The sequence below is a fragment of the Lepisosteus oculatus genome, chromosome 3 (assembly GCF_040954835.1).
Source record: "Lepisosteus oculatus isolate fLepOcu1 chromosome 3, fLepOcu1.hap2, whole genome shotgun sequence".
Lineage (NCBI taxonomy): Eukaryota > Metazoa > Chordata > Actinopteri > Semionotiformes > Lepisosteidae > Lepisosteus > Lepisosteus oculatus.
Genome location: NC_090698.1, coordinates 46,224,882 through 46,252,844, shown reverse-complemented (window position 1 = coordinate 46,252,844; position 27,963 = coordinate 46,224,882). Strand labels below are relative to the sequence as shown.

Here is a 27,963-nt window from a genome sequence, read left to right as displayed (position 1 = left end):
GCATATATAAAAAAAAAAACGTATTGTACGCCCGGTAGTAATGGTCAAGAGAGTGGCAAACTATTGCAGCAAAACCTTCCCGGATTAGGAATACCGCAGCAAAGCAGAAAGGTACCTATAGATTTTAGGAGTAGTTACAGTACCCTTTAAGAGAAGTTGCTTTCACTGAGACTTTATCTGGTATAACATTAGTGTTTCACTATTTTTCTATTAGTTAGAAATAGTCTGGTATAATATTTTAAAAGTAAATTAATATGACGTGCGTGTAACACAAGAACAGTAAACTATGGTGCAGAAAAAAAAACTTGCATGGCAGCGACAGTCTTTTATTTTTGTGCGGTTACTGCGCATCTGCAACCCTGCAACTTGGTAAAGATCAGGCGAAGTGTATTTTCTGAATTGGACTGCTTGTTTCTACACTGTGTAACCAAAGTGGTAAAAAATACTGTTTTTTTACATTGGGTGTCCGCGGAAATCTGTCGATTTTCCGTTACGACCAGCTTCAGTAAAATGTCGTGCAAACGGTGCCCTTCTACACGCTACTTTGTGCAGAGGAAGAAGCATGAGAGCACCAGAATGAGCTCCCGTTTAACTATCCTGAAAGCAACGAATTCGTTTGATAAAAATCGATGTGTATATCAATGAAGATGTAAATTTGTACAGTTCAAGATTTGTACAAACTTGTGGGAGGGCATGGGGGTGTAGCGACGCTTTCCAGCACGTGGTGAACCGATGCGACCGCCTGTAAGAGATGGGAGTCTCAAACGCATCATTGTCCGAGGATCGGAGCAACAGAAACGTTTTTTTCAAGACAAGCAGTATCTTCATTCATATTTTTATCAATAAGAAATACAAACATATCCAAAAACGATAAAAAAAAAACAGTGGGGTGTGAATTCGAGCACTGGTCTTGTTACTTTTGAATGTGTGCTTACTTCATTCACCAACTGTAAGACGTTTTTTTTACACCAGAACCACACATCGTATTAAGAAAATAAATCTTTCCCGTTAAACATCTAGTAGCCAGTTCTGTCTAGTTCTTCTTTTGTGCCAGTTCTTCTACAAAACGTCACCCATGTCATGAAATACAGTACATACTCTGTATGCACAATCCGTATCTCTACTGAATTTCTTTCAGACTTCAAAGTACCTTTTTTTCTTCTTATGTTTTATGGTCCCAATAAATTAATTCCCTGATCACACTGTCTTTTCTTCTGATATTGCCAAGTTTTTGTCCTTTCTACCAGATTATGAACAGTGCATGATAAGGCTTTCTAGTAGTCTCACCTTGTAGTCTGTTTTCAGATCTGACCTTAAGACCCTGGCAGTCACATAGATCTTATGATGTATTCTGCATGTTGTCTTCTGTATATTGATTTATTTGGTACAATGATCTCTCCTGAATGTGCACTTTCCTAAGAAACAATGTTTTCTGAAAACTGCTATGTAAAATAAAGATTAATAATCGGTATACATATCACATAGGTAATACCAATCGCCAGACAGGATTGTAATATAGGCATCTGGGTGTTTATGATGATTTTTTCATGTTAATTAGAACAATAAAATTACAAACAAAATGTTTGGGTATAAAACAAGAAGTGTGTAGCTTACTCCCTTCAGCATTGAAGCAATACATAAGGTTTGCAACAGGAGTAAAATCTCATTTATAATACTGCATTCATTTGTATTCACTATACAGTACCTCTAAACTTACATTAGGTAATTAAATGTTCAGACTTTTATAGTTCAGTCGATTGGTAAATCCATAAAAATGAAAGATGTGAGAGATATTCTAGTTTTTAAAAATCCAAGGAGTGTAGATAGATAGGGTCAAGCAGTTTTTGTAGCAAAAGAGCCACAACTTGAAACTAAAAGAGAATTAATTCTTGAAAAATGCTGTGGTATTGATGCTTCAATAAAATGCCTGGGCTGCTTGTTACTTTGGAGAGCTGTGGGTGCTTTCAACAGGATTCCTAGTTAGGTGTCTTAAGGCTCAATCTGGGCTCCTTGAAGTAGCAGCTAGAAATGGGATCTATATACAGTTAGGGGTGGCTTCTCTTTGTTCTTCAGATTACAATCTGTATGTCTAATATTTTTTTTAAATCATCAAGGAGCTGAGTTGCATTAACATTCATCTTTTATAAACATGCTGCTTATAAACTCTGCAAGTACAAATCAGAAAATAGATAATGTTAGCAGTAAGTACAGCCCCCTATTACTGTTTCTCCAGTTGTAAATTATAGAATAGAACTGCCTGCTTAGAGTTTGCTGCATTTTGGTTTATGAAATCATTAAGAAGAGATTTAGGACAGTCTATACAGGTCTGAATGTTTGTAATCCCATATTTTTCGTGTTTGATTTATACATTCCATTACATCTGTCAATATGCGATGTTACTATTGTAATGCTTGAGTTGAGTACAGATAACACATCACAACTCTTTGAGGAGTTTTGCTTGAGTGTCAGTTTTAGTACTTGTCATTTTTAAAGTAGCAAATCAGAATAGTTTGTAATGAAAACTGTGTTAAGTAAGTAGACTGGATCCAGTGATATCACTGTCCAAATTTGGACATTTTATTGAAGCAAACAGGATTTTACTGTTTGGACTCCTTGGAAGAGAAGGAGATTACATAAGCTTCTACTGTTCTTGAGTCCTCAGGTTCATGTTCTCCAAAGAAATGAAAGTGGAGATGATGAGCTGAGAACTGTACTGAAATTGAATACAAATTATCACTATATCAGCTGTCTGTCAACATGGTAGCTAAAACTGATCTACATGTTTTAAATGTCTCTTGCACTCTTTCTACATAAAATATTTAAGGATATTCAGATTCAATTACAGTACATGGAAATGATAAAATATGTAAATTAGTAAAACATGCATTTGCTACAAAAACTGCTGTTTTTCTGGAAATCATACATTAAGCATTAACAAGCACTGAGAACTTCATTGTTCCTGCCTCTCAGATGGACAGAGATCCCCGGTCTCCCCAACTGAGTGGCTCCTCTGAGAAAGACCTGCAGTTCACTAGAACAATGAATATAAGTCAGAAAAATGCCAAACGTGCCAAACGCATTGGTGAGTACCTGATTTATACTTTCTAGACTATTAATTTCAGGTTGAGTAATGAGTTGAGAACTGTAGTTATCAGTGTGTATACAGTCTATTTTGAATTCTTTAGCTAATTCTGAATCCAGAGAAAAAGGAGTAATTTAGGCTTGCATTAACTCCACCAAAATCATTCCAAACATTTCTGTCCATGGTGTGGTAAAGGAAAGTGAAGTACATTTCCCTCCTTGTGTGAGGAAAAAGACATGTGCTCCTGGTAGGGAGTAGTCTGTGTCAGTAACATGCAGTATGTTGGCAGGGCTGGAGGAGGTGAAGTGGGTTGTGCGTGTGCAGTGCTATATGCATGAAACACCAGGCACATTGAGAGGTCTTGCATGATTAGCAGTTGCTGAACAAAAAGATTTTCTGCTGTCCCTGTCCCTGAGCTGAGGATGTGATCAAGATAAAGATTCCCATTATTGGTGTTTGTGTGGTCACCTGTTTTGTTGATTCCTGGCTTTTCAATGCATCTGCCCTCTGCTGCCTCTATTTCTTCTCCCCTGTCCCAAACTCTGTCATGGCAAAATACAGTAGCAGCTTGTTCTGAACTTGGCAGCAAGCTAGGGAGTAAGATTATTCCTCTTCAGAGACTGATATTTGTAACTGATCAGTATTAAAGCAATGTTTCTCAACCCTGCTTCTGGAGTATCTTTTAGTTTTCCTTCCAGCTGGTGGTACAGTGGTGAGCACTGGCTCACTTCCTGGCGTGCTATCTGCAACACTAAATTAAATAAAGTGGTTAGAAAATAAATGTGATCTAGTTGTTTTTTTTATTTTTCATGAATGCCTTTCCTACTGTGTCCTTCAGGTGAAGCCCTTGAGAATTGCCCTGTGCTAACTAAAGCCACGCTTGTGCGTTCTCGCTGCTTCTCCAATGGAATCAAGCCTGTGCCGCCGAACGCCCAACCCAGGTCTGTCCATGACACACGGCCCTCAGAAATGTACACATTGCAGACACATTCAGAGCAATTAAAATGCTGCCTTTACAACTCAAGACGGTTGTGGCTTTCATAAACAGTGCACTGAAGCTCGTTTTCCAAACTTGTTACTCAGTTTTTGCTTACTGCCACACAGGTAGCCTACTACTTTTAGAAACATCTTTTCTGTTTTTGTGTGGGGGCTGGAGTGAAGAGTGTTGATAAAATTAGCTTGTTGTTGTCCAAGCTTGCATCTTTTGTGGTTTTATGTGCTTCAAAGCAGGACTGTGAACTTGGCAAGGGAGTGAACACAGTTGACAACACTGCTCGAACTCTGTAAAGATGACAGAGCAGTGTTTATCATTTTTTCACTTTTCTCCACTGTCTCCATTTGTGTCTTGCCTGCAGGTCCGATAACTCCCCTTCATCAGTAGCAAGGCCTCGCTTGGCTGGAGTCCCCTCCAGAAGGCTGATGGCTGCTTCGAGAGTGGAGTACAGCCCCAACCAAGGTGCTGACAGCTGGAGCTGCTGGCCTGTCATTTGTTTGAATGTGTTTGGTTGTGTGTATGAGTGTGTGCTGAGTAACCATCTGTGGGACTGGGCAAAATGGAAAGTAACCTAATCAGTACAGCTCTAGGTTTGAGCAATACAGGACAGTAGAGGTTGAAACTTCCTGTCTGCTGGGACTCATTTAGAGTTAAAGAGATAAAGAAATAAAGAACTTGCCTATTTTCCTTCTTGGTCGGTTCTTGCATTTGCCCTCCTTGTGTTGAGGTTGGTGCGAGTGTCAGTGTGTCTGCTACTGTGGGCTGTGGTGTTGTGAGATTGGTGAAAAGGGTGACATTTCTGAGAGGTGTTGAGAAATTTTGACCTTGTTTTGCAGGGGTGACCTCAGATGTGAGTGAAGTGGGACAGCAACTGATCTATTCTAACGGGCCTGCTGAGCCTGAGGAGGACAGGCAGATAGTGGTGTCCCCTCCTGCTGCCAGACCCCCGGGCCGAGTGCCCCGCAGAGTGTCCAGAATCCTCACATGTGAGTCGGCAGCACCATTGGTTAAGATGTCACTAATGATAACAGGGACTGGTACCAGAGTTACATACTGTACAAAAGCTCACTGGTAACAAAAACTCTCTCATGGCCTGTAAAGAGGGATTTATTACAGACTTGATACTATTTCTTTCTGACATCCGACCTTCGTAACTGTATATAAAAAAAACTTACCTTTTTATCCATGATCCAGGATTCTCCAGCAGCATTGAAAAGAAATGTTATTATAACTAATAACAACTAATCTGTTTCAAAGACCTTTAGAACTCTCAAGGACTTGTGAACTGATCTGTAGACAATGGGCACAAATCAAGCCGCGCTAGAGATAACAGCACAACCCAGGATTTATTGAACTCTGAGGTGTGGCCATGCCAGTTCACATTACTGTACACATTACAGTTCCAGCTGTACCAACACACCAACAGATGGCGTGACAGAGTTTTGAGTATTGGGTGTGAAGTTTTGGTTCTGTAAGGCAGTAGATCATCAGGTGACAAAAGCTCACAAGGTGATGATATCTCCAGATTCACCGAGAAAATCCCAAGGAGCTCCTTCAGAGTAAGCAAACTCATTTGCAGTAGATTCTGGCCAGAATACAGGTGGGTTTTGTTTTTGTTAACCCCAGCAACTCTGCTTCCCCCTCCCAGTTATCCCAGAGCCTTGCCAGCCCCAGGTTTCAGGGAAGAAAGGGCTCCTGAGGATGTCACAGAACAGTGGTGGAGAGGACTCGGACATGCAGTTCCTGAGCCCCACCAACCCTTCTGACAGAGAGAGAGGTGGAAGACTGGTAGTGGTTACAGTCAGGTTGATTTGCACAACTTGACTTCCATGTGGTGAAAGAGCAGGGGACTTGATGTAGTGTTTTAGCAACAATGGCAACTTGTTAGGAAGACTGCCATCCTGACTAACCACTACAGCCTTCACAGTAGACAAGCAGTCCTCACCCTTTATTCTTCTTAAAGGTGAAGTGGAAATATAGTTTCCTCTCAGAACGTTATGTTCAGACAGTATGTGTAAGCCCTGTCTGTGTTCTTCAGGTGAAGCCCAGGGAAGGACCTTCCCAGAGCTCCTCAGAGCCTCTCAGATGTGCTCCACAACCTGCCGCTGTGTATTCAGTGGGATTAAACCCGTGCCCCCGATCTCTAGAGGCACAAAGCCCTTGCCCGACAGGGACCAGGGCATGCCCAGGGACTCCGGAAAGGCCGGCCAGACAGGGCGCCCCTTGGAGCGCCCAACGGAAAATAACCTGCAGGTTTATGGAGAAGAGGAGGCAGTGGACTACGAGGAGGTCAGAACACACCAGGGCCTTTCTAACCCACATATCATCATTTAAATGTGCAGAAAAAGGAAGGGATAAGAGCTTGCTTGTGTAGTTTTATTTGGTTATGTTCTTCAGGAGGTTTCAAGGTTTCATTCCCAAGTCTTTTCTATTTTGCTTTGCACAAAAAGTACAATAAGCTGTGCGAATGCACTGGCAGTGAGAGCCCAGCTGGGTTAGGAACTGAGAAGGAATGTTAAAGGCTTGTGTCTTTTGTGTTCTTCAGAGGCCGAACTCCCTCAGGTTCCTGCAGTACACTGTGGCAGAGGAGCAAGACTTGCTCAGCTCACCCCCACACAACTTCCTCGATGTTATCAAAGCCGGGTCAGTCCACAACAGCTCATGGCCCACAGACACACGCCACCTTTACAAATAACAACGCCTACAAAAAAAGCTGAGACAAAAAAACCCAAAATATACTAAAAGCAACAGTTAACATAGTTGAGCTGCGTCAGCATGCATAGGCTTCAAAGGAACAACTAATAGATTTATTCCATGCTGAAAAGAGAAGAAAGAAAACACAAAGTTTCGGCTGTGGAGCCTTCTTCAGGTGTGAGTTAGTTAACATATTCAGAATGATGAAGTTGTCTGCTTGTGGATCATGCTGGCATCTTTTTCTTTAGTGGCTTTTACATGCTCCATAGCAGGGCTGTGAACATGGTGATTTTTTAATGTCTCACTGACAGAAAGTGTCCTATATTTACAATGTTTTTTGTACAGATAAAACTTTGTGGAGGGCGCGGTGGACATCACAACATTCTTGCCTGTGGGGTTGGGGATCACAAAATTGACAGCTCTGTTCCAGCTCTGTAAAGATAACTGTCAGAGCAGTGCTGATCGTTATTATTTTTTTCACTTTTCTCCTCTATGTCTCTGTGTCTTCCCTGCAGGTCAGATAACTCCCCTCCTTTAGCAGCAAGACCTCGCTTGGCTGGAGTCCCCTCCAGAAAGCTGATGGCTGCTTCCAGAGTGGAGGACAGCCCCAACCAAGGTGCTGACAGCTGGAGCTGCTGGCCTGTCATTTGTTTGAATGTGTTTGATTGTGTGCTGAGAAACCAGCCGTGAGACTGGGCAAAACTGAACAGTAATTAAACATTACAGCTTGGGTTTTGAATGGGGCAGTCTGTTTCAGTTTTTTCTTTTCTAGACTAGATTACTGCATTTCCTACACAGTAGCTGTTCATTATTGCTGCCTACTGGGTCTTATTTAGAGATAAAGAAATAAAGAATAACACCTGCCCACATTTTTCTCAGTTGATTTTGGCATTTGTACTTCGGCATGAGTGTCAGTGTGTCTGCTGTTGTGGGTTTTGACAGGTGAAGGGTGTTGAGAAATGCGGACTTTGTTTTGCAGGGCCTGGTGAGCCTGAGGAGGACAGGCTGATAGTGGTGTCCCCTCCTGCTGCCAAACCCCCGGCCCGAGTGCCCCGCAGAGTGTCCAGAATCCCCAGACGTGAGTCGGCTGCACCATTGGTTAAGATGTCACTAATGATAACAAGGACTGGCTCTGAAGGATAATTTCAAAACACAGACATCCCATTCCAATTGGTCAAATTCCCATGCATGAACACAACCTACTGTACGTGATTTCTTCTCCTATTATTATTTTCTGAGGAAAAACAGAGGAAAATTAACTATTAAGCTTTGATTCTTTGTTAAATTATGCGTTATGTGATGCATTATGTGATAGTTAGCCCACAGAGGAATGATAATATCAGATGGGAATGCAAGCTTTAACTAATCTAATGTAGTCAATGTCACTCTGGATCATGATGATAGACTGTGATAGACTCTGTGTCAACAAATGTGTAACTTTGGGAGAGATGTGATGTTTTTTAAGTCATAACAATTTGTTGGTATAATTTCTGAGCCTCAATTTGGTGTGTTGCTTTAAGTCTAATCTGGCTATTATCACATTATTACTTTAATATTGTTGTGTCCATTTCAGTGATGCCTATCAGACCATGTAATTAAATCATATATTCCAACTCACTAAAACATTGCTTTGGTCACTTTGCCTCTATAGGAGTGTTGGGGAGCTCCACTCGTGTTGCTTCTCATCAGAGCCTGATGTCGTGCCCTGGGCAAGGCATCAGCACTGGCAACACAAGTGTCGAGCCCCTGGCGCGAGTCTATGGGCAGGCAGTCCAACAGAACAGCTACCCCCAGGTCCAGGAGGTTAGTAAGAGTTCCTTATTTCTCTTTGCTTTTGTTTTGAGTTTTTTACAAACAAAACTTTTGAGTTTCAAAAAATGCTCTGTAGGTCTTTCATTTTTGTGTTTCACCAATGTCCTAGTTTTTTATAATACCTTCTACAGTATATTTATTTATAAACACTTCACATCAAGACATCAAAAACAATTTAGACATCAAAAACAATCAAGATTAGTAATAATGTCTCCATCAGCATATGTACTCTGTATACTGTAATGCCATAGCACACAAGTGTAACTACAGTATATTATGATCAAGTCCTGTCTACGTACTGACCTAATATTCACAACAACAGTATTTGAAGCCCTATACAGACAGTATTCTGGAATAGAATATTAGAGTATTTAGATATAAAAAATACAGCCTGGAAATGAATTGACCCAATAATAACAAACAGCAAAAATGTCTTCAGGGGTTCACTATATAGGAAATAATAATGATACAGGACTAATATGTTTCTTTTTCCATCTATAGTATATTTGGTATTTGAGGGATTTGATCATTTTGGGACCGGCCAGATTGCTTACAATGATCAGACGCAGTTATTTATCTCAGAAATTAAAACATTTTTACATTTTTGTAGACTCTGGTGGATAACTTGTGAAAGCCTTTAGCTTGCTTTTAGAAAACACCTATCAAATCCCTTGCATGGCACTTTCATCTATGTACTGTACTTAATTATATCAGCAGCATTATAGAGTTGCCGTCATATGGCTGTAAGTTATGTTACGGCAGCAAAATATAGAGGAAACTCAAAATAAAATGCAAAAAGGCTTGCCAGATATAATAATAATAATAATAATAATAATAATTGCTTAGACTTATATAGCGCTTTTCTGGACACTCCACTCAAAGCTCTTTACAGGTAATGGGGTCTCCCCTCCATCACCACCAATGTGCAGCATCCACCTGGATGATGCGACGGCAACCATAGTGCCCCAGAACGCTCACCACACATCAGCTATCAGTGGGGAGAAGAGCAGAGAGTAATGAAGGCAATTCATAGATGGGGATTATTAGGAGGCCATGATTGGTAAGGGCCAATGGGAAATTTGGCCAGGACGCCGGGGTCACACCCCTACTCTTTTTGAGAAACGCCCTGGGATTTTTAATGACCACAGAGAGTCAGGACCTCGGTTTTACGTCTCATCCGAGGGACGACGCCTGTTTACAGTATAGTGTCCCCATCACTATACTGGGGCATTAGGACCCACGTGGACCACAGGGTGAGTGCCCCCTGCTGGCCCCACTAACACCTCTTCCAGCAGCAACCTTAGTTTTAGCAAACTATGGAAGATATTAACTGACGTTCGGGAGGGATAACAATGACAAGTCAATCTCACACAGCTGTTCCTAATCACCAGCATTATAAAACTAGCTACATACAGTATACTGAACTCCAACACCTCCCTTCGCATTTATCTCAAACATTCCTCCTACGCCCCATCTCCACCTTGCAGCTACCCCTCGGTTCACTCAAATGACTGGGGTTCGAGACTGCTTGTCTTATGGCCAGGAGGCTGCCTATTAACCAGATGGGTTAAACCAAATTTTTCTAGGTAGGTATTGCTAGCATTCACAAAACATTCAGTTCTTGGATGTTGTTGTCCCTAGTGAAATAAATGTTATGAACACAACTCTACTGGCATCCAATAATAATATTTATAAGACGCAGTAGAAAAATATATATAGAATTTATGGAAATGTCTTTAAATTGTGTTTGTGTCTTTAATGATTGGGATTAGACTCTGAATATACTGTATGCGTATGTATAATATTTTTTTTTTATAGTAGAATTTTTTTTTATACTGTACTCCCCCAAAAATACACACAACAGCAACCAAGTCCTGAGGGTGACAAGTAGTTAGAAAAATGTTTTGTTCTTCTCTTTTTAGAAAACGTAAGTAAATTAAATCATATCTGTTCTGTCAATTTGTATGATTTTTTTTTTACAATCCAAGTTGTTTATGCTACAGATGATATATTCTTGTGCAATTTAGTTTTAGCTGAGATCTGAGCAGTTGATTACTCTAAACACTATCCTTTCCTTTCCTTTCACTATCCTGTTCCCAGGGTGATTTTATTGCTGGCTACACAATTGCAATTTCTTTTTCTAATTTGCTAATACTGGCACTGACACTGATACTGACAATACATCAGTACTGTTTTTTTAGGTGGAGCAAGTACAAGTAAATGTATATGAATACTATGAATCACAATTCAGTGCTGTGAAACAATTTATGTCATGGGGTCCAACAGTAAATATTTCAGAGGACTCAAAGTAAAAAAGTTTACCAGGATTAGTCCAGCTGGTCTCAAAACTGAGCCGGGCCAGGATTGCCCAGGGTTAACTTGTGCTTTTCTGTTATTACAGACACACAAGATGGGGCACGTCCAGGACCGGTGGAGGAGCGTGGGGAGTCTTAAGAAACGCCTGCGCATGATAGGGGGGGATGGATCTGCAGAGGAGAGGGATAACATCTCTTTTCCCCCTCTGAAGAGTACCCCCCATATCGCAGGTCAGATCAGCATCTCCCACACATCTGCACTGATTTTCTTTCTCACTTTCTTCCACCACTTTCTTTCAAGGTCAGGTTTTTTTCCTTCTTCTAGAGCTTTTTTACTGATGCCCCGAGGCAGACGCCTTTCACGATCTGCTTTAGTCAAATCAGTGGTGACCAAACTGATCACAGAACGTTTCCCCACTCTGTTGTGACCTTTAGATGAGCTGTCCCCTGCCCTTAAAGGGAAGAGAAGAGATGGTCCAGAGCAGCCTGGGCTGCAATCCTTCTCTAGGCCCGAGCTGGCCCTCACCCAGAGCCTTCAGTTTCTGGCCTCTGACGACTGGTAGGCATAAAGCAGTACAATCAGCATCCACCTATTCCGTTTTCTATGAATACAATTCTGACTAGTGAAAATACAGACCTTGTTGCCCATAGCTCTATACAGTTAGACCTCTTTCCTTGTCCTGGTTGATGTATTTCTTTCCGTTCACTGAATTCAGGGAGAGGAAGGTTGATGGACTGAGCTTTATAAGGCGTCTGTCCCAGCATCACCCTGTCATCCTGATCAGCAGACTGCACGATGTCTCCCTGGCGCTCGTGCAGGAGGTGTGATCTCTCCAAAATATTAATTGTTCATTTGTATGATTGCTTTTCACTGTTTTTGTATCCATTCTGAACCATTCATATAGAATGGTTCAAGAGAGGGGCACAGACGAGGCTCTTCAGTGCTGACGGTGGTTTGCCTTTCCCCAGGTGAAGAACTTGCGATCAGCTGTGTCTAGGATGGCAGTGGTGTGTCTGGGAGACGTGTTCACCTTCCTGAAGAGAAGGATGGACCCGGAACTGGGGAACACAGTGAAGGTGCTGCTAGAGAAAGCCGGAGAATCGAACACATTCATCCGACAAAGTGTAGACAGCACACTGGACTGCATGGTGCAGAGCTGTACCCCTGCTCGTGCAGTCAACGCGCTGCTGAATGGAGGTCTGAGGTGAGGGCAGAAATATACAGAATAGAATAATACCCAGAATCTTAGGGTCTGACTTCAGGAGCTGTGAAGGGTCATTTACGTTTCATGGAGCTTGAAATCAAAGCATGTATTAAAGAATGTTTACTACAATGTTAATATCCATTCGTTTTCTAACCACTTTCTCCAATTTAGGGTCATAGGGTAGCTGGAGCCTATTTCTGCAAACAGCGGGTGTAAATCAGCCCAAACCTTGGACTTGTCACCAGTCCGTCACAGGACAGACACACAGACACAGACACGTGCACACTCACACCAGAAACACATGAGAACACACAAGCAGATAGCACCCCAGGTCCGAAATTGAACCCATTGGACACTGCGTGGCAGCAATGCTAACCACTGCGCCACCATGCTGCCATACAATGCTAACATACAGTACTTAAAAAAATATAAAAACAACATTAGACAGTTAAATATAATTTTTTATCATTTTAAAAGAAATCTGGTTAAGCATTGGAAAATGAGGTCCACATTGCCAATGGTTAGGTGACAGGTTGATATGGTTTCAATCAAAGTAACAGCTCAGTAATATACAATACAATGTTCTGTGTGCACAGTCACCTGAACTCCAGAGTGAGGGCGTGTATGGCTCATCACCTGGCAGACCTGGTGGAGAGGATGGGTGCACATAACCTCCCCAGGGATATCACCAACCGCATCCTGCCTGCTGCCACTCGTCTGGCACAAGACGCCTCCCAGGAAACCAGGTACAAGCTTGCTCTTTTCCTAGACGGGTAAGATGGTGATATGCTTCAAGGAGCCAGCTTTGCAACTCCGTGGTGCAATGAGTCTCATGCAAAGATTTGTCATTTCAGACACTTTGGACAGCGGTTGCTGTCTTCCCTGAAGGACCGACTTTGAGCAAGAGGTACTGTCTGTGGTCTGCGGTCCTGTATTTTATAGTACAGCTCTAATTTTAAAACAGAAACATTTCATTTCCTTTTAATTGAAAATGTAGGTCTAAAATGTATAAAATCACAATCTACATTCACAAACACATTCAATAGGGGACAATATACATCATTAATAGTCAGACTGTTTATTTAATTAAAATGAATATTACATTTAGTATGTGCTTTAGAAAGTTATAGAGTATTAAATATTGTAATACATTTCTACCAATGCATTTTTTAGGTTATCCTTTTACATTCATAGTACTAATCTGGAATATGTTTAGCTTCCAATGTATTTAAAGGTATCGCTCACTAATTAAAAACTACTTTATTTTTTTAAATGTCTGTTATTCATAATCAGTGAATGAATTAAAGCAATAACTGAATTGTGTGAAAGATGAAAAATGAAAGTACTGTGGCAGGCCTGTTCTGGTACACCCTTAATTAAATGTAGATGGGCTGGAGCTTGAGGCTCCCAGTGATGTTGCTTGACTGATTGATGGACGTATTGTATTCCGTATGCTTCATGTACATGATCACCCAGCCATTGTCTATCCTGGTGCCAACTTCCACCTTTACCAACTCTCCCACTTTTGTGTCTGTTAGACTTCCACAGAGAATAAAATCAGAAAGTTCACAAAAAGCTGGATGTGAGCTGTTGACTAAGTGCACTGGAAGCAAGCGCCCTTGATGGAAGGCTGATTTCTAGAAAGTAGTCCCCAAAATGAATAAACCGATATAAGAAAACATAAGAGAAATATATGTAGAAAGAAAAGTCATTGCTTATTGCAAGACAGAAGTTAAAGATGCAATTGTTAAATATTCTGAGCAGCCCAGGGCACAATACATAGAGGTTAGAAGAAGTGTTGTGCTGTTTTTTACAATTGGCTTTGTTAAACCAATATGCTAACAACAAAATCAGTTTGGTTTCTTTCAATTTGATTTAAAAATACTACTCAAATATCAAATGCTATATTAAATGTTTATTGCTGTATTTAGTCTTAATCTATTCAAATCTATCGAAAAATAGATGGGGCAAAAGACAGGGTTTTTAGTGACAGAATAAATATTTTTTATAGAACATTTAAGCTTGTCTGTCCTTCAGGTTTCATTACAATATGGGCTTTGTTGTTTAAAAACATGTTTAACAAAATATTCATCAGGAAACAATGGAGTGTGATGGGAGTGAGCATTTCTTTACAAAAATGATTTTTCTTTTGTTCATCTTTCTCACAGGGTTACTCCACCATCCTTCGCTCTGTGCCATCTAGCACTGCCACCTTCACACTGGAACTGTCCAGCTACAAAGCCACGACTGCCCATGATCAGAACACCCTTCTCAGCCGAATGACAGGAGTGGCATGAAGCCTTCAGCCAAACTTGTTTGAACCAAGAAGTACAAGAAACTGTTTCACTCTTGAAAGCACCAGGCTCAAACAAAATACAAAATGGGCTTTGTCTTTTAAGAAGGTGTTGAATAAACCTGCATTTCCTTTCATGTGTTGTCATCCATTTTGCTGCAGGATATAACCTTGGAAGCACACTAAACAAAACCTATGTACAAAACCTCTGACTAAGAGTAGGATAGGTGATTGTTATGGATAAGTTAAGATGTACTGAACAAAGTAACATTTTACACACATCAATAAAAATTTAAAATTCAGAAGCATTAAAAATTACCCCAAGAAAGCTAGCGCCTTTTTCTTTCAGTCTTACTTCCACCGTGGAGTCTTAGATCATGGTTGAACTGAATTTAACGGGACATATTTTAACATGGAGTGTTGCTAGGGCTGCAAACATCAGTACCTCTTCCAACAGGAGACACTTTTATGTTCAAATGCGGAACTTTGTGGGTCACAAGGGCCAGCTTGCAACCGTTCTCACCTCAAAAGCTGAGGAGTCCTCACGCGTCATCTGTTGTGGTGGGAGACATGAGTGAGCACAGTGTCGTGTGTTGATGAGAAGTTGCTCAAACCTAACATTTCCGAAGCGGTGGAATGGGCAGTACGGGAATAAATATGATGGTGGAGCGTTGATAGTGCTACGCCGAAATAACAGATTTGCAATTTTTTTTAGTCAAGAAGCAATACAAAAAGAAAAAAATCTCCCACTCCTCCTCACTGAAACATTCATCGCAGTGGCAGCTCCTCCACCTTCTTCTAAATTAAATAAAGTGAACTAGCGCTTCATCAGTAAATCCCCGTAAATGCCCAAACCCTACAGAACTGGTGCCTTCAGAGAGCCGATACATCTGTAAAGATGACAAAGCAGTGTTTATCATTTTTTTCACTTTTCTCCACTGTCTCCATTAGTACCTCTAGGTTTGAACAGTAAAGCACAGTAGAGATTGAAACTTTCTGTCTGCTGGGACTCATTTAGAGTTAAAAAGATAAAGAAGATAAAGACCTTGCCTATGTCACGATTATAGTCCCCCCTCCTTAAGGGTGCTCCAGCCCTTTCACTTGTGACTTTATTCTATGCACCTGCTCCCTATTCCCAGCCCACCTTAAAAGCCAGGCGCTGACGCTCATCCGGGCTCTGTATCTGATTTCCATATTGTGCGAGTCCGGGACCTGGAAGCGCCTGGTCCCGTTAAGGTTTTAATCTCGGGTCCCGTTCCTGTTCCCTGTCCGCCGGTTCCGACCCGGCCTTCGTGGTTTTAATTCCCTTCTTTTGATGGATCTCCTGGTTTTGGACTTACTCCAGTGTTTTTGGATACTCTAAGGATTACTCTCTGGGATTGTTCGCCTCGGCCACACCCCGTGCACCAGCGCACCTTGGACACGCCCCCCTGTCTTCAGCCCCGTTTTCCTGCATGACGTTTCCCTAGTGTTTCCCCACTCCGTCGGACTGTGTCGTCCGCATAGGGTCCGGAAAGAACTGTTCGTTACAGCCTATTTTCCTTCTCAGTCAGTTCTTGCATTTGCCCTCATTGTGTTGAGGTTGGTGCGTGTGTCAGTGCGTCTGCTGCTGTGGGTTTTGATAAGTGAAGGGTGTTGAGAAATGTTAACCTTGTTTTGCAGGGGTGACCTCAGATGTGAGTGTAGTGAGACAGCAACTGACCTATTGTAACGGGCCTGCTGAGCCTGAGGAGGACAGGCTGATAGTGGTGTCCCCTTCTGCTGCCAGACCCCCAGGCCGTGTGCCCCGCAGAGTGTCCAGAATCCCCACATGTGAGTCGGCTGCACCATTGGTTAAGATGTCACTACTGATAACTACTGATAACAAGGACTGGCTCTGAATAATAATTTAAAAACACAGACATCCCATACCAATTGGTCAAATTTCCATGCATCAACACAACCTTATGCATTATGTGATAGTTAGCCCACAGAGGAATGATAATATCAGATGGGAATGCAGGTTTTAACTAATCTAATGTAATCAGTGGGACTCTGGATCATGATGATAGAGTGTTTGTAGACTCTGTGTCAACAAATGTGTAACCTAGGCAGAGATGTGATGTTATTAAAGTCATAACAATTTGTTGGTGTAATTTCTGAGCCTCCATTTGGTGAGTTGCTTTCAGTCTAATCTGGCTATTACCATATTATTATTTTAATTTTTGTTGCGTCCATTTCAGTGATGCCTGTCAGACCATGCTTTTAAATCATATTTTCCAACTCACTTACACTTTAAAAATAAAACAGGTGATGCAGTTATTAATATTGTTTTTGAAATGTTGAGCATTTCTTATGTTGGGTACATAGAGGGTATCTTCTAAGAAACAAATTTGTAGAGAATGTTTAAACCAAAACATTTACATTAGTTCTTGTTATTGCTTATGACATAACTTGCTTCTACTGTGTTGCTTTGTATTTACTCAAACATTCCACTTTCATTTCTTTAATTCAAGTATCTCCTTTGCCCACAGAGGTAGGGTGTTTTTCTTAAAAAGGCTCCTATGTATTTTCTCCATGAGATTTGTTTGAAATTGGGACAGAAAATCTGTATTTGTAAGGTTCAGTATGTAGCGATTAAGATTTAGAGTCTGTCAGTGTTGCAACTTGTAAATCAGTGTGATGGGCTGTGCTGCAGTTGTCTTTGAATAGGATGGAGTTCACCAACTGAACCAAAGGAGAGAAATGGCAGCTAGATGGAAGTGCATTTAAAACCAAGAACAGGAGGCCCATCTTTATGCAAAAGGTTGTAGGAGTCTGGATCAAGCTAACCAGCTATGTTGTCAGATCCAATCCAATACCCTGGTTTCAAATGAGCCACTAATTACCAAATAGGCTAAATTACCTGTGGGCAGGCAGTCCAACACAACAGTCACCCCTACATTGAGGAGGTGAGTAAGAGGCTGTAGTGTCAAACAAATGACAAAGTTCAGGTGTCTGTGAAGCAGAAGTCTCTTTATTCATATGCATATGGAAGTCCGGCTTGCAACCACCAGACTTAAAAAATAAGTAGCTGAAGATGGTCCTTTATACCTTAAAACACAAAGAGTTACTATGACATATTCTAAACAAATGATGAAACAGCAACACCTGGCAATTAATTATATCTAAGTTGCGGACTAGACAACAGTTAGTTCTTTTCATATTCTGGGCGTACAGACAGCTTACCAAAATCTTACTGACCAAGGACAGGCAGCATCTTTATATACATTTGAGCACAAAGCCTACGTCAAGCCACTAGACTGCATAGTTTGCAAAAACATACAAAATCAAGAAAATGATATTATTATCTCGCGTCCTGGGCATCTCTCATCTCTTCATTCTTCAGTCTTTTTATAGCAATACAAACCCAACATGAGCTCTGATTATTATTTGTGGCTGATTGATAAAGTATTGATTCAATATCCCCATTTATCAAAGTAAAACTCCTTACACTTAACAGGCACACTGTCGGCCCCCCTCAGGAAGCCCATCAAACACAGAAACAGTAACAGCATAATAATTAATGTTCATTCAGTCTCTGGTGCAGTGGCTTGGTGGCAGTGCGAAGCGTAGATCCAGCGATCTCATCCTGTCACTCAGATGGCAGAGTCAGTTGTCAGTTGCACTTGATTTGGTCCCTCCCCAGCGGGGATGCAACATCTGGCAGGGTACATCTTCCTCACCCACAACCACTCGCGAGGTATCAGGTCGTGTCTTCCCTCTACTGGAGGTCTCCAAACGTCCAGCACCTGTTCACCAGCCTCATGCACTGCTTCAATTAACAATCTACAATACTACAATAGAGAATTAGCAAATTCAATGATCCATTAGCCAGATTTGGCCCTCCAGGAAGGTTCGTTGGTTGGCCCGTGATGAATTCAAACGGGCTCTGTTACACAGTTCTGTTTGATCCAGCCCGCAGGCTACACAGAACCGCAGGCAGAACATCTACACAAGGTGTTCCTTCAGTCTGATGTTTCGACGATCTTTCAGAGTTCTGTTCCTTTGTTCCACTGTTCCAGCAGACTGAGGGTGATCTCAGTCCATCTCACCCCAAACAATGCAGCCACAGCCTGACACTTTCCCTGTGAAGTGCGTCCCTTCATCATAATACAAGCGGCAGGGCAGTGCCCAACGGGAAAACAGATTATAAGAGCCCAGGTTTCCCTTTACAATTGTCAACTTGCCAGTGCATGAAAGGTTCCTCAGGAGCAGGCCTTTTGAGCTGTTGCACCCGCACCTGAACTGTAGTTGAGTTCCTTTGATAAGCATCACATCGAGATATCACAGAAGTGGCTACTGCTTCAAATCAGGTCCCCACCCAGTTTTGGATAACCAGCACACCATTTGTCTCACACCCGGGTGTCCGACAGAGTGCCTTTGTCGGGCTACAAAGGGCATTAGGCTGTGAGGGCATGCAGGGCGTCCAGTGTGCTGGCAGCACCATACCCAATCATCCTGCAGCCCCACATTCTTTTCTAACCATGTCCATTTCTCTGCTTTAGAGGCCTCAGCCTGAATGTCCTGTAGCTGTCCCCTTTTCACCAGCAGAGGTTTCACAGAGGTCTCAGACTCCTGCTCTACCAGGACTGCTCACCTGACAGCTGCATCTGCAAAGTTGTTCCCTCGAGTTACTGGAAACATTTCTTTATGATGTGATTTACACTTTACCACAGCTACTTCAGTCAATAGCTGCAAAGCGTCTAACAGTTCAGAGACAAACCCAACATTCTTAACTGGAGTCCCTGCCGTGTTGAGGAAATCCCTATTCCTCCACCACCATCCAAAATTGTGGCATACACCAAATGTATATATAGAGTCTATATAAAGCGCTACAATTTTCCATTTAGCATATTTACAAGTTTCAATTTACAGTTTATACAGGCACAACACATAAACATGGCCCCTTGGCCACCGCATCGAGGGGTCCTGAATAATAACCCACCAGACGCTACCTCCATGCTCCTGCGCCAGCACAGCAGCTCACAACCCATTTCTTTCACTCACACACAGATTACATACAGATGATCCGTCTGAGGGAATCCAGTCCAGGGCCAGTGCCTGCAAGAAAGCTTGTTTCAAAACATTAAAAACAGTTTCTACTGCAGGGGTCAAGGCAATTTTGTCTTTAGACTGCACTACCCCACTTAAGCCAGTTCGTCACCAGGCGAGCTCGCTCAGAGAAGGCATTCACCCTGGCTTTATCATGTAGTTGGTTTTATACCCTTTTTTCCGTCCGAAGATCTAATACTTGGAGTAGCCCGGCCTTATGGATTCCCTCATTAGGTAAAACAATCACAATATCACATAACTCTTTTGAGGTAGTTCACATAAATGCTATTTCATACAGAAATTCCTTATAAATGCTGCAGGGCATCCTAGCCCAATAGGTCTGGGGTGTCCCCCACCCACATCAGTAGTTGAAACTGTACATCTTTTCCCAAGCATACTGTGACAGCTTGTATCTGCTTTAAACACAACCCGTGCCCCCCTACTCCTGTAGCCTCCTGTTACCCGTTAGAAAACTTTATATCACATCTTTATGCTGTTTTAGTCGAAGAACAGGACAAATGTGCTCCTGTGTCCCGCCGTTACTGCACACTGTAAGATTATTTCACTTTTATTTAAATCCTGAGATAAACTTAGGAAGGCTACAAAGGGGCTTATTAGTTTAAATCTATTATTTCACGCAAGGCTCTCGTTTCAGCTTCTGACATGTTCTTTAATTGAGATATCAGCCCCTTCTGACCCTCACTATCAGTAGGGTTATGAGGGGGACCCCTTCCCCCTCTGTCACTCTGTCTTTTTGCTTTTAACAATTGTCTACAGGCTTTATAAAAATGGCCCGGTCTATTACAATAGCGACACACTGGCTGTTCCTTTTTCTCCTCTTCCATATCTCCCATTTGCAGTGCTCGCACTTTAGCATACATGCTTTGCTCTATCTTCCTAGCTTCGCGAGTTATTAAATCAAATCTGTCTCCGCTCTCCGCAATGTCAGGAGAACGTAGCTGCACATGCTTGGCAACATCAGGTTTTACTGTAGCAGTCTTGGAGTATAATAAATGTATCTAATGTGAATCTGTTTTAAATTTGCACTATTTCTTCTTTTTGTAACCTGCATCAGAAATAAAGTATACAATAAGCATATTTTGTTCCATGTAAAGGTTCGTATTACAATTGCCACTAAATCTTACCGCAAAGCATCATTTTATATAGACTGAAATGCAAAAATAAGTGAGATTATCATGCAGAAAGTGTGTTTGCAAACTTTGAATTTTTGACCATTTTTGATTGTCAGGTACAGTAACCTACTCAAGCAAATTTGTTTTATTACTGTGGAAGTATCTTCATTCACTTCCTTTTCATCTGCTAACCCGGAGTATTCTATCCATAGAATTATAAACCTTTCTGTAAAATCTGAAACATCCTCACTTTCCTTCTGCTGACATGCTGTTACTTTTCTCCAATCAGTTTTCGGTGGGTAATGTTCTTTCAAAAATCTCCACACTGATTCCCACCCTTCTCCCAGGTTCTTTCTTTCACACACCTGTTTTAACTGCCCTGCCTTTCTTTCACCAACTCTTCTCAAAATCATTGCCGCTTCTATAGGTCTAATCCCATATGTATCCTTTCAGTCTTGAAGTGCACTCCAGGTTTGCTACATGCCTGACTTAGGGTGAGGCACTTCTTTAGCCCATCGGTCTCTATCCTCAGGTTTGGATTTGTACCCGTCTTTGTCTTCTGATCTTTCACTACTAGATCTCTCAGCCCTGCTTATACCCCTAACTGGGCTCGGAGACTCTTGTCTTTTCTCTGTAAAAACGTTATGACCTGGGGGTTGCCAGGACCCGTCTCTATCTCTATCATATGAAGTGTCTTCCCAATCCGACCCCCCTTCTGGATACGGCCAGTCGGGATATCTGTCCCAGTCCTCATTTTTGCCTTTTAAAGGTCTCAGATCTGGATATAATTTAGGTGTTACATTCACATTACTGCATTTCCCTAATTCGTTCTTGAGACGTTCTATTTCTTCTTTTGCTTTTTCTTTTTCACTGTATAGAACTTCATTTCGTTCTGCCAAAGCTTTTAGCTTCACATCAAGACATCAAAAACAATTTAGACATCAAGAACCATCAAACATAATTAGTAATTGTCTTCATCAGCATATGTACTCTGTATACAGTATATAACTGTATTTTATATTAATTTAACTTTTATTCCAAGCATCTTCTTCTGTTCTAATGCTGTATTAGGCAGTTTTCACAGGCAGTGACTGTAAAATGTATTTAATTGTTCAAGGATTTTCCAAAGAACTTGTTAAAACCTCCACCTTGCAGCTACCCCTCAGTTCACTCAAATGACTGGGGTTCGAGACTGCTTGTCTTTTGGCCAGGAGGCTGGCTGCCTACTAACCAAATGGGTTAAACCAAATGTTTCTAGGTAGTGTTTTAACAGAAAGAATACGGTTCTGGATCCCGAGATGAAGTTTTCTGCAGTAAACAGAAGAGTTTACTGCATGCAAGGAACAATAAAGCCGAAGTCTTGTTTCCCGCAAGAAACAACAAAACAGAAGTATTGTTCCAAGTGTCGGTACAAACTTTTAGTTTATATAGCCCTTCCTTGCCACTTCTGATGTCACTCGTTATTATAGTAAAGGGGGGAGGTCATGTGTTTGGCCAGTTTACAGCCTTTTGGCCAAATGTTCAGGGATTAAGTCCCCAGGGAGTTTCCTAGCTCCCATCTGGAATCCTTATCAGTTAACCCCCTTCCTGCCATAAACTCCAGCCTTAGAAGTCTAATCTTCATGCAGAAAGGACTTAAAATAAACCTCGTCTTCACATCTTGTTTCTTACTTCATTCCCCCCTTATAAAATATGGCATACGTCAGTACTGCCTATTTTTTACACATACAATGTCAGGGCAGATCTTTCCTTTCTAGATGTACGGGCATGCATTACCATGACATTGTGCGTTCCACGGTTACAACAAGATGTGATTGATGTTTTTGTACAAGTGATAGTTACAATTATACATTTAAAACAATCCTAATCCTACAAATAAATAAAGTCCTATCCCAGGACCCAAACGCAGACCTCAGCCATGTGGAGATCTATCGTCAGGATCTTGGAATAGCAATATTGACCCAACTCTGATTATCATTTTTGGCTGATAGATATGACAACACCAGGAATGTATTGATACATATTCCCCAGTAATGCTCCTCAGGCCTAACAAGCACACTGTTGGTTCACCTTACGAAGCATCAGACACAGAAACAGTAACAACATTATTCTTTCTGTTCACTCAGTCTCTGGTGCAGTGGCTCGGTGACAGTGCAATGCGTGGATCCAGCGATCTCATCCTGTCGCTCAGATGGCAGAGTCAGTAGTTAGTGGCACTTGTTATGGTCCCTCCCAGCAGGGTTGCAACGTCTGGCAGGGTATCTCTTCTTCACCCACACCCACTCGCCAAGTATCCGGTCATGTCTTCCCTGTACTGGAGGTCCCCAAGCGTCCGGCACCTGTTCACGAGCCCTGTGCAATGCTTCAATTAACAAACCTACAATACTGTAATAGAGAGTCAGTAAATTCAACAGTCCGTTAGCCAAACTTGGCCCTCCAGGGAGTTTCTTTGGCTGCCCGTGATGATCTCAAATGGGATCTCAGTCTCACAATTCCATTTGCTTCAGCCCTCAAACTGCACAGGACCACAGGTGATATTTCCCTAGTTGGTCTTTCAGACTGTGGGTGATGGGGGCAATGTAACTTCCACCTCACCCCTAGTGATGCGATTACAACCTGGCACACCTTCCCAGTGTAGTATGCCCCTAGATCAGTATCCAAGGGGCAGGGCAGTCCGCACCACGGGATCATCTTTGTCATACACCTGGGTATCCGCCAGCATGAATTTCTGGCTACAAAATGGCATTAGGCTGTGAGGGCATGCAGGGCATCTGGTGTGCTGACGGCCCCACATCCCATCATCATGCAACCCCACATTCTTTTCACATTTTTTCTAACCACATCTATTAGAGGCCTCAACCTGAATTCTCCCTTTTCCCCAATAGAGGTTTCACAGGGGTCTCAGACTCAGACCCAGGATTATTTATTGTGTCATTTACACCTTACTACAGCTACTTCAGTTGGCAGCTGTAAAACTACAAATGAGATCAGAGACAAACCCAGTATTCTTAACTGGAGTCCCTGCCGTGGTGAGAGAATCCTATTTTTCCATAGCCATCCAGAATTGTGGCCTACATGCAACAAATACATAGATTATATACATATACAGTAACCCTTTAACATCTGTCTTTTTACAATCTTCCATCAGTGCTCTAAACTGGCTTGCTGCGCAGAGGCAGTGGAGGGGCATTTTCCGGTCGTTAGCACCTCGAATTCTGTTGCAACAGCTCAGCCTGTTCTCTGTTCTCCCTCATGCGCCAGACCCTTCAGTAAACAGTATTACATTTTCTTAAATTTTCACGGTCCCCCACCCTTTGGCTACAGCATCTAATGGTATAATAGTATCCCACCGGACGGTGCCTACCTCCATGCTCCTGCGTCAGCACAGCTGCCCAGAACCCATTTTCCACACTTACATACAAAGGAATGGTTGGTCCATCTGAGGAAACCCCAGTCTCAGCACCTGTAAGAGAGCTTGTTTCAAATTATTACAGGCGGCTTTTGCTGCTGGAACCAAGGCAATCCTGTCCTTGTACTGCACTTCCCCCTTAATTAGATCTGTTAAAAGTTGTGCTCACCCCGTAAAAACATTGCACCCAGGCCCTGTTAAAATTACACAATGCTAGACACAAAAGGGCCTTATCATAACTGCTTAATATTAGACACTCTAAACCTGAAGCAACTCAGACTTGTGGGTTTCCTCGTCAGGGGAAGCACTCAGAATACCATCAACATACTGAGTGATCACAGTCAGTTGAAGCCACGTGATACCCTGTTCTGGATAGTCATTACTTGTAATGCTGCATAACATCCCAACCCAACAGATCTGGGATAGAACCACCCACATTCGCATGATAAGTGCACGTAAATGGTAGAATCAATGTTAAAATCTGGTACTCAGGAAGTAAAACTCGCTGCCCCAATAGTCCTGTGGCCTCCTTCCGTCTCCCCATATACGTAACTCTATAGCACACTGTGAAGTGAGACAAGCATGACAGAAGTGCTCAAGTATCCCATAACAGAGAAACCAACACACCATTAACAGTTCACTTTAGGTTTAACCCCTTCTACGCACTGGACTGGGACAGACTTAGGGAGGCTATGAGGGATTTACAGGATCTAATCTTTAGGTAAACAAATCCCTCACAAGACTGTTTATTCTCCCCAGACAAAGCTCTTAGCTGGGTGATACATGTTTCACTGTTCTTCCCTGTCAGTTGAACCACAGGGTGTCACAATTATAGCTCCCCCTCCTTAAGGGTGCTCCAGCCCTTTCACTCAAGACTTTATTCTGCGCACCTGATTCCTATTCCTATTTGTGGGGGCTGGAGTGGAGAGTGTTGATAAAGATAGGTTGTTGTTCAAGCTGGCATCTTTTGTGGTTTTATGTGCTTCAAAGCAGGATTGTGAACTTGGCAAGGGAGTGAACAGAGTTGACAACACTGCTCGAACTCTATAAAGATGACAGAGCAGTGTTTATCATTTTTTCACTTTCCTCCACCGTGTCTCCTTTTGTGTCTTGTCTTCAGGTCCAATAACTCCCCTCCTTTAGTAGCAAGACCTCGCTTGGCTGGAGTCCCCTCCAGAAGGCTCCAGAAGGCTCCCTCCAGTAAGCTGATGGCTGCTTCCAGAGTGGAGGACAGCCCCAACCAAGGTGCTGACAGCTGGAGCTGCTGGCCTGTCATTTGTTTGAATGAGTTTGCTTGTGTGTATGAGTGTGTGCTGAGAAACCAGCCGTGAGAGTAGGCAAAACTGAAAGTAACCTAGTAGCTCTAGGTTTGAACAGTACAGCACAGTAGAGATTGAAACTTCCTGTCTGCTGGGACTCAGTTAGAGTTATAGAGATAAAGAAGATAAAGACCTTGCCGATTATTCTTCTCAGTCAGTTCTTGCATTTGCCCTCCTTGTGTTGAGGTTGGTGTGTATGTCAGAGCGTCTGCTACTGTGGGCTGTGGTGTTGTGAGATTGGTGAAAAGGATGACAGTTCTGAAGGGTGTTTTGAGAAACTTTGACCTTGTTTTCTAGGGGTGACCTCAGATGTGAGTGTAGCGGGACAACAACTGACCTATTGTAACGGGCCTGCTGAGCCTGAGGAGGACAGGCTGATAGTGGTGTCCCCACCTCCTGCCAGACCCCTTGGCCATGTGTCCCGCAGAGTTTCCAGAATCCCCACATGCGAGTCGGCTGCACCATTGGTTAAGATGTTACTAATGATAATAGGGACTGGTACCAGAGTTACATCCAAAACCTCACTTGTAACAAAAACTGTCTAATGGCCTGTGAAGAGGAATTTATTATAGACTTGACACTATTCCTTTCTAACAACCCACCTTCATAACTGTACAAAACAAAAATAAACTTACCTTTTTATCCATGATCCAGGATTCTCCAGCATCAGGGAAAAAAAAAATGTATTACTGTATACTTGGTTCTGCTCTGTCTTTTTAAACTGCCTTGCATCAAGAAAAGGCTCTTCTGCTGCTGCTGATGTGGTAAAAACATTATGTTTCTAACATTCGTTATCTTGAATGTTTTTAGGAGTCCTTTGGTAAAAGTTTAGAGGCTAGTAAGACTGGCCCCACTGTTCTTTCTCCTTTCTTTCATCTTGTTCAGTTTTTATTAAGTGATCATAAAAATTGAGGAACATTGATAATGGTAGTTTGGATGATTTTTGACAACTGCAGTTTTGATTCCAATTTTGGTGATAGTGATACTATTGATTACTGTTAAGTATCAGACTGAGGACTGATTGCCTATTATGAAGACTGGTAGAAGTTACAGTCAAGTTGGTTTGCACAATCTTGACCTCCATGTGGTGAAAGAGCAGGGGACTTGATGTAGTGTTTTAGCAACAATGGCAACTTGTTAGGAAGACTGCCATCCTGACTAACCACTAAAGCCTTCACAATAGACAAGCAGTCCTCACCCTTTATTCTTCTTAAAGGTCAAGTGGAAATATAGTTTCCTCTCAGAACGTTATGTTCAGACAGTATGTGTAAGCCCTGTCTGTGTTCTTCAGGGGAAGCCAGGGAAGGACCTTCCAAGAGCTCCTCAGAGCTTCTCAGATGTGCTCCACAACCTGCCGCTGTGTCTTCAATGGGATTGAACCCGTGCCCCCGATCTCTCAAGGAACCAAGCCCTTGCCTGACAGGGACTCAGGAAAGGCCGGCCAGACAGGGCGCCCCTTGGAGCGCCCAATGGAAAGTAACCTGCAGCTTTATGGAGAAGAGGAGGCAGTGGACTACGAGGAGGTCAGAACACACCAGTGGTGGACATCACAACATTCTTGCCTGTGGGGTTGGGGATCACAAAATTGGCAGCTCTGTAAAGATAACTGTCAGAGCAGTGCTGATTGTTATGATTTTTTTCATGTCTGCAGTTCCGATAACTCCCCTCCTTTAGTTGAAGGCCTCGCTTGGCTGGAATCCCCTCCAGAAAGCTGATGGCTGCTTCCAGAGTGGAGGACAGCCCCAACCAAGGTGCTGACAGCTGGAGCTGCTGGCCTGTCATTTGTTTGAATGTGTTTGCTTGTGTGTATGAGTGTGTGCTGAGAAACCAGCCGTGAGACTGGGCAAAACTGAACAGTAATTAAACATTACAGCTTGGGTTTTGAATGGGGCACAGTCTGTTTCAGTTTTTTCTTTTCTAGACTAGATTATTGCATTTCCTAGTCATTTTCTTGAGTGAAAAAACTGTCTTTGTCCACAGAAAACACAGTTGCTGTTCATTATTGCTGCCTACTGGGTCTTATTTAGAGATAAAGAAATAAAGAATAACACCTGCCTACATTTTTCTCAGTTCATTTTGGCATTTGTACTTCGGCATGAGTGTCAGTGTGTCTGCTGCTGTGGGTTTTGACAGGTGAAGGGTGTCGAGAAATGCGGACTTTGTTTTGCAGGTGTGACCCCGGATGTGAGTGTAGTGGGGCAGTGGCTGACCTATTCTAATGGGCCTGGTGAGCCTGAGGAGGAAAGGCTGACAGTGGTGTCCCCTCCTGCTGCCACACCCGCGGGCCGATGGCCCCGCAGAGTGTCCAGAATCCCCAGACGTGAGTCGGCTGCACCATTGGTTAAGATGTTACGAATGATAACAAGGACTGGCTCTGAAGGATAATTAGTTTTTCTGAGGAAAAACAAAGGAAAATTGACTATTAAGCCTTGATTCTTTGTTAAATTATGTGTTATGTGATGCATTATGTGATAGTTAGTCCACAAAGGAATGATAATATCAGATGGGAATGCAGGCTTTAACTAATCTAATGTAGTCAATGGGACTCTGGATCATGATGATAGAGTTTTTGTAGTCAACAAATGTGTAACATAGGCAGAGATGTGATATTTTTAAAGTCATAACAATTTGTTG

General features: G+C 42.3%; 1 long non-coding RNA gene across 1 annotated transcript; it reads left to right on the top strand.

Moving 5' to 3' along the window:
• The first annotated feature begins 18 nt into the window (after positions 1-18).
• On the top strand, positions 19-4,020 carry LOC138237856 (uncharacterized). The gene is made up of 3 exons (XR_011189167.1): positions 19-111; positions 2,971-3,082; positions 3,921-4,020. It is a non-coding gene; the product is annotated as an uncharacterized lncRNA (long non-coding RNA).
• The last annotated feature ends 23,943 nt before the right edge of the window (positions 4,021-27,963 follow it).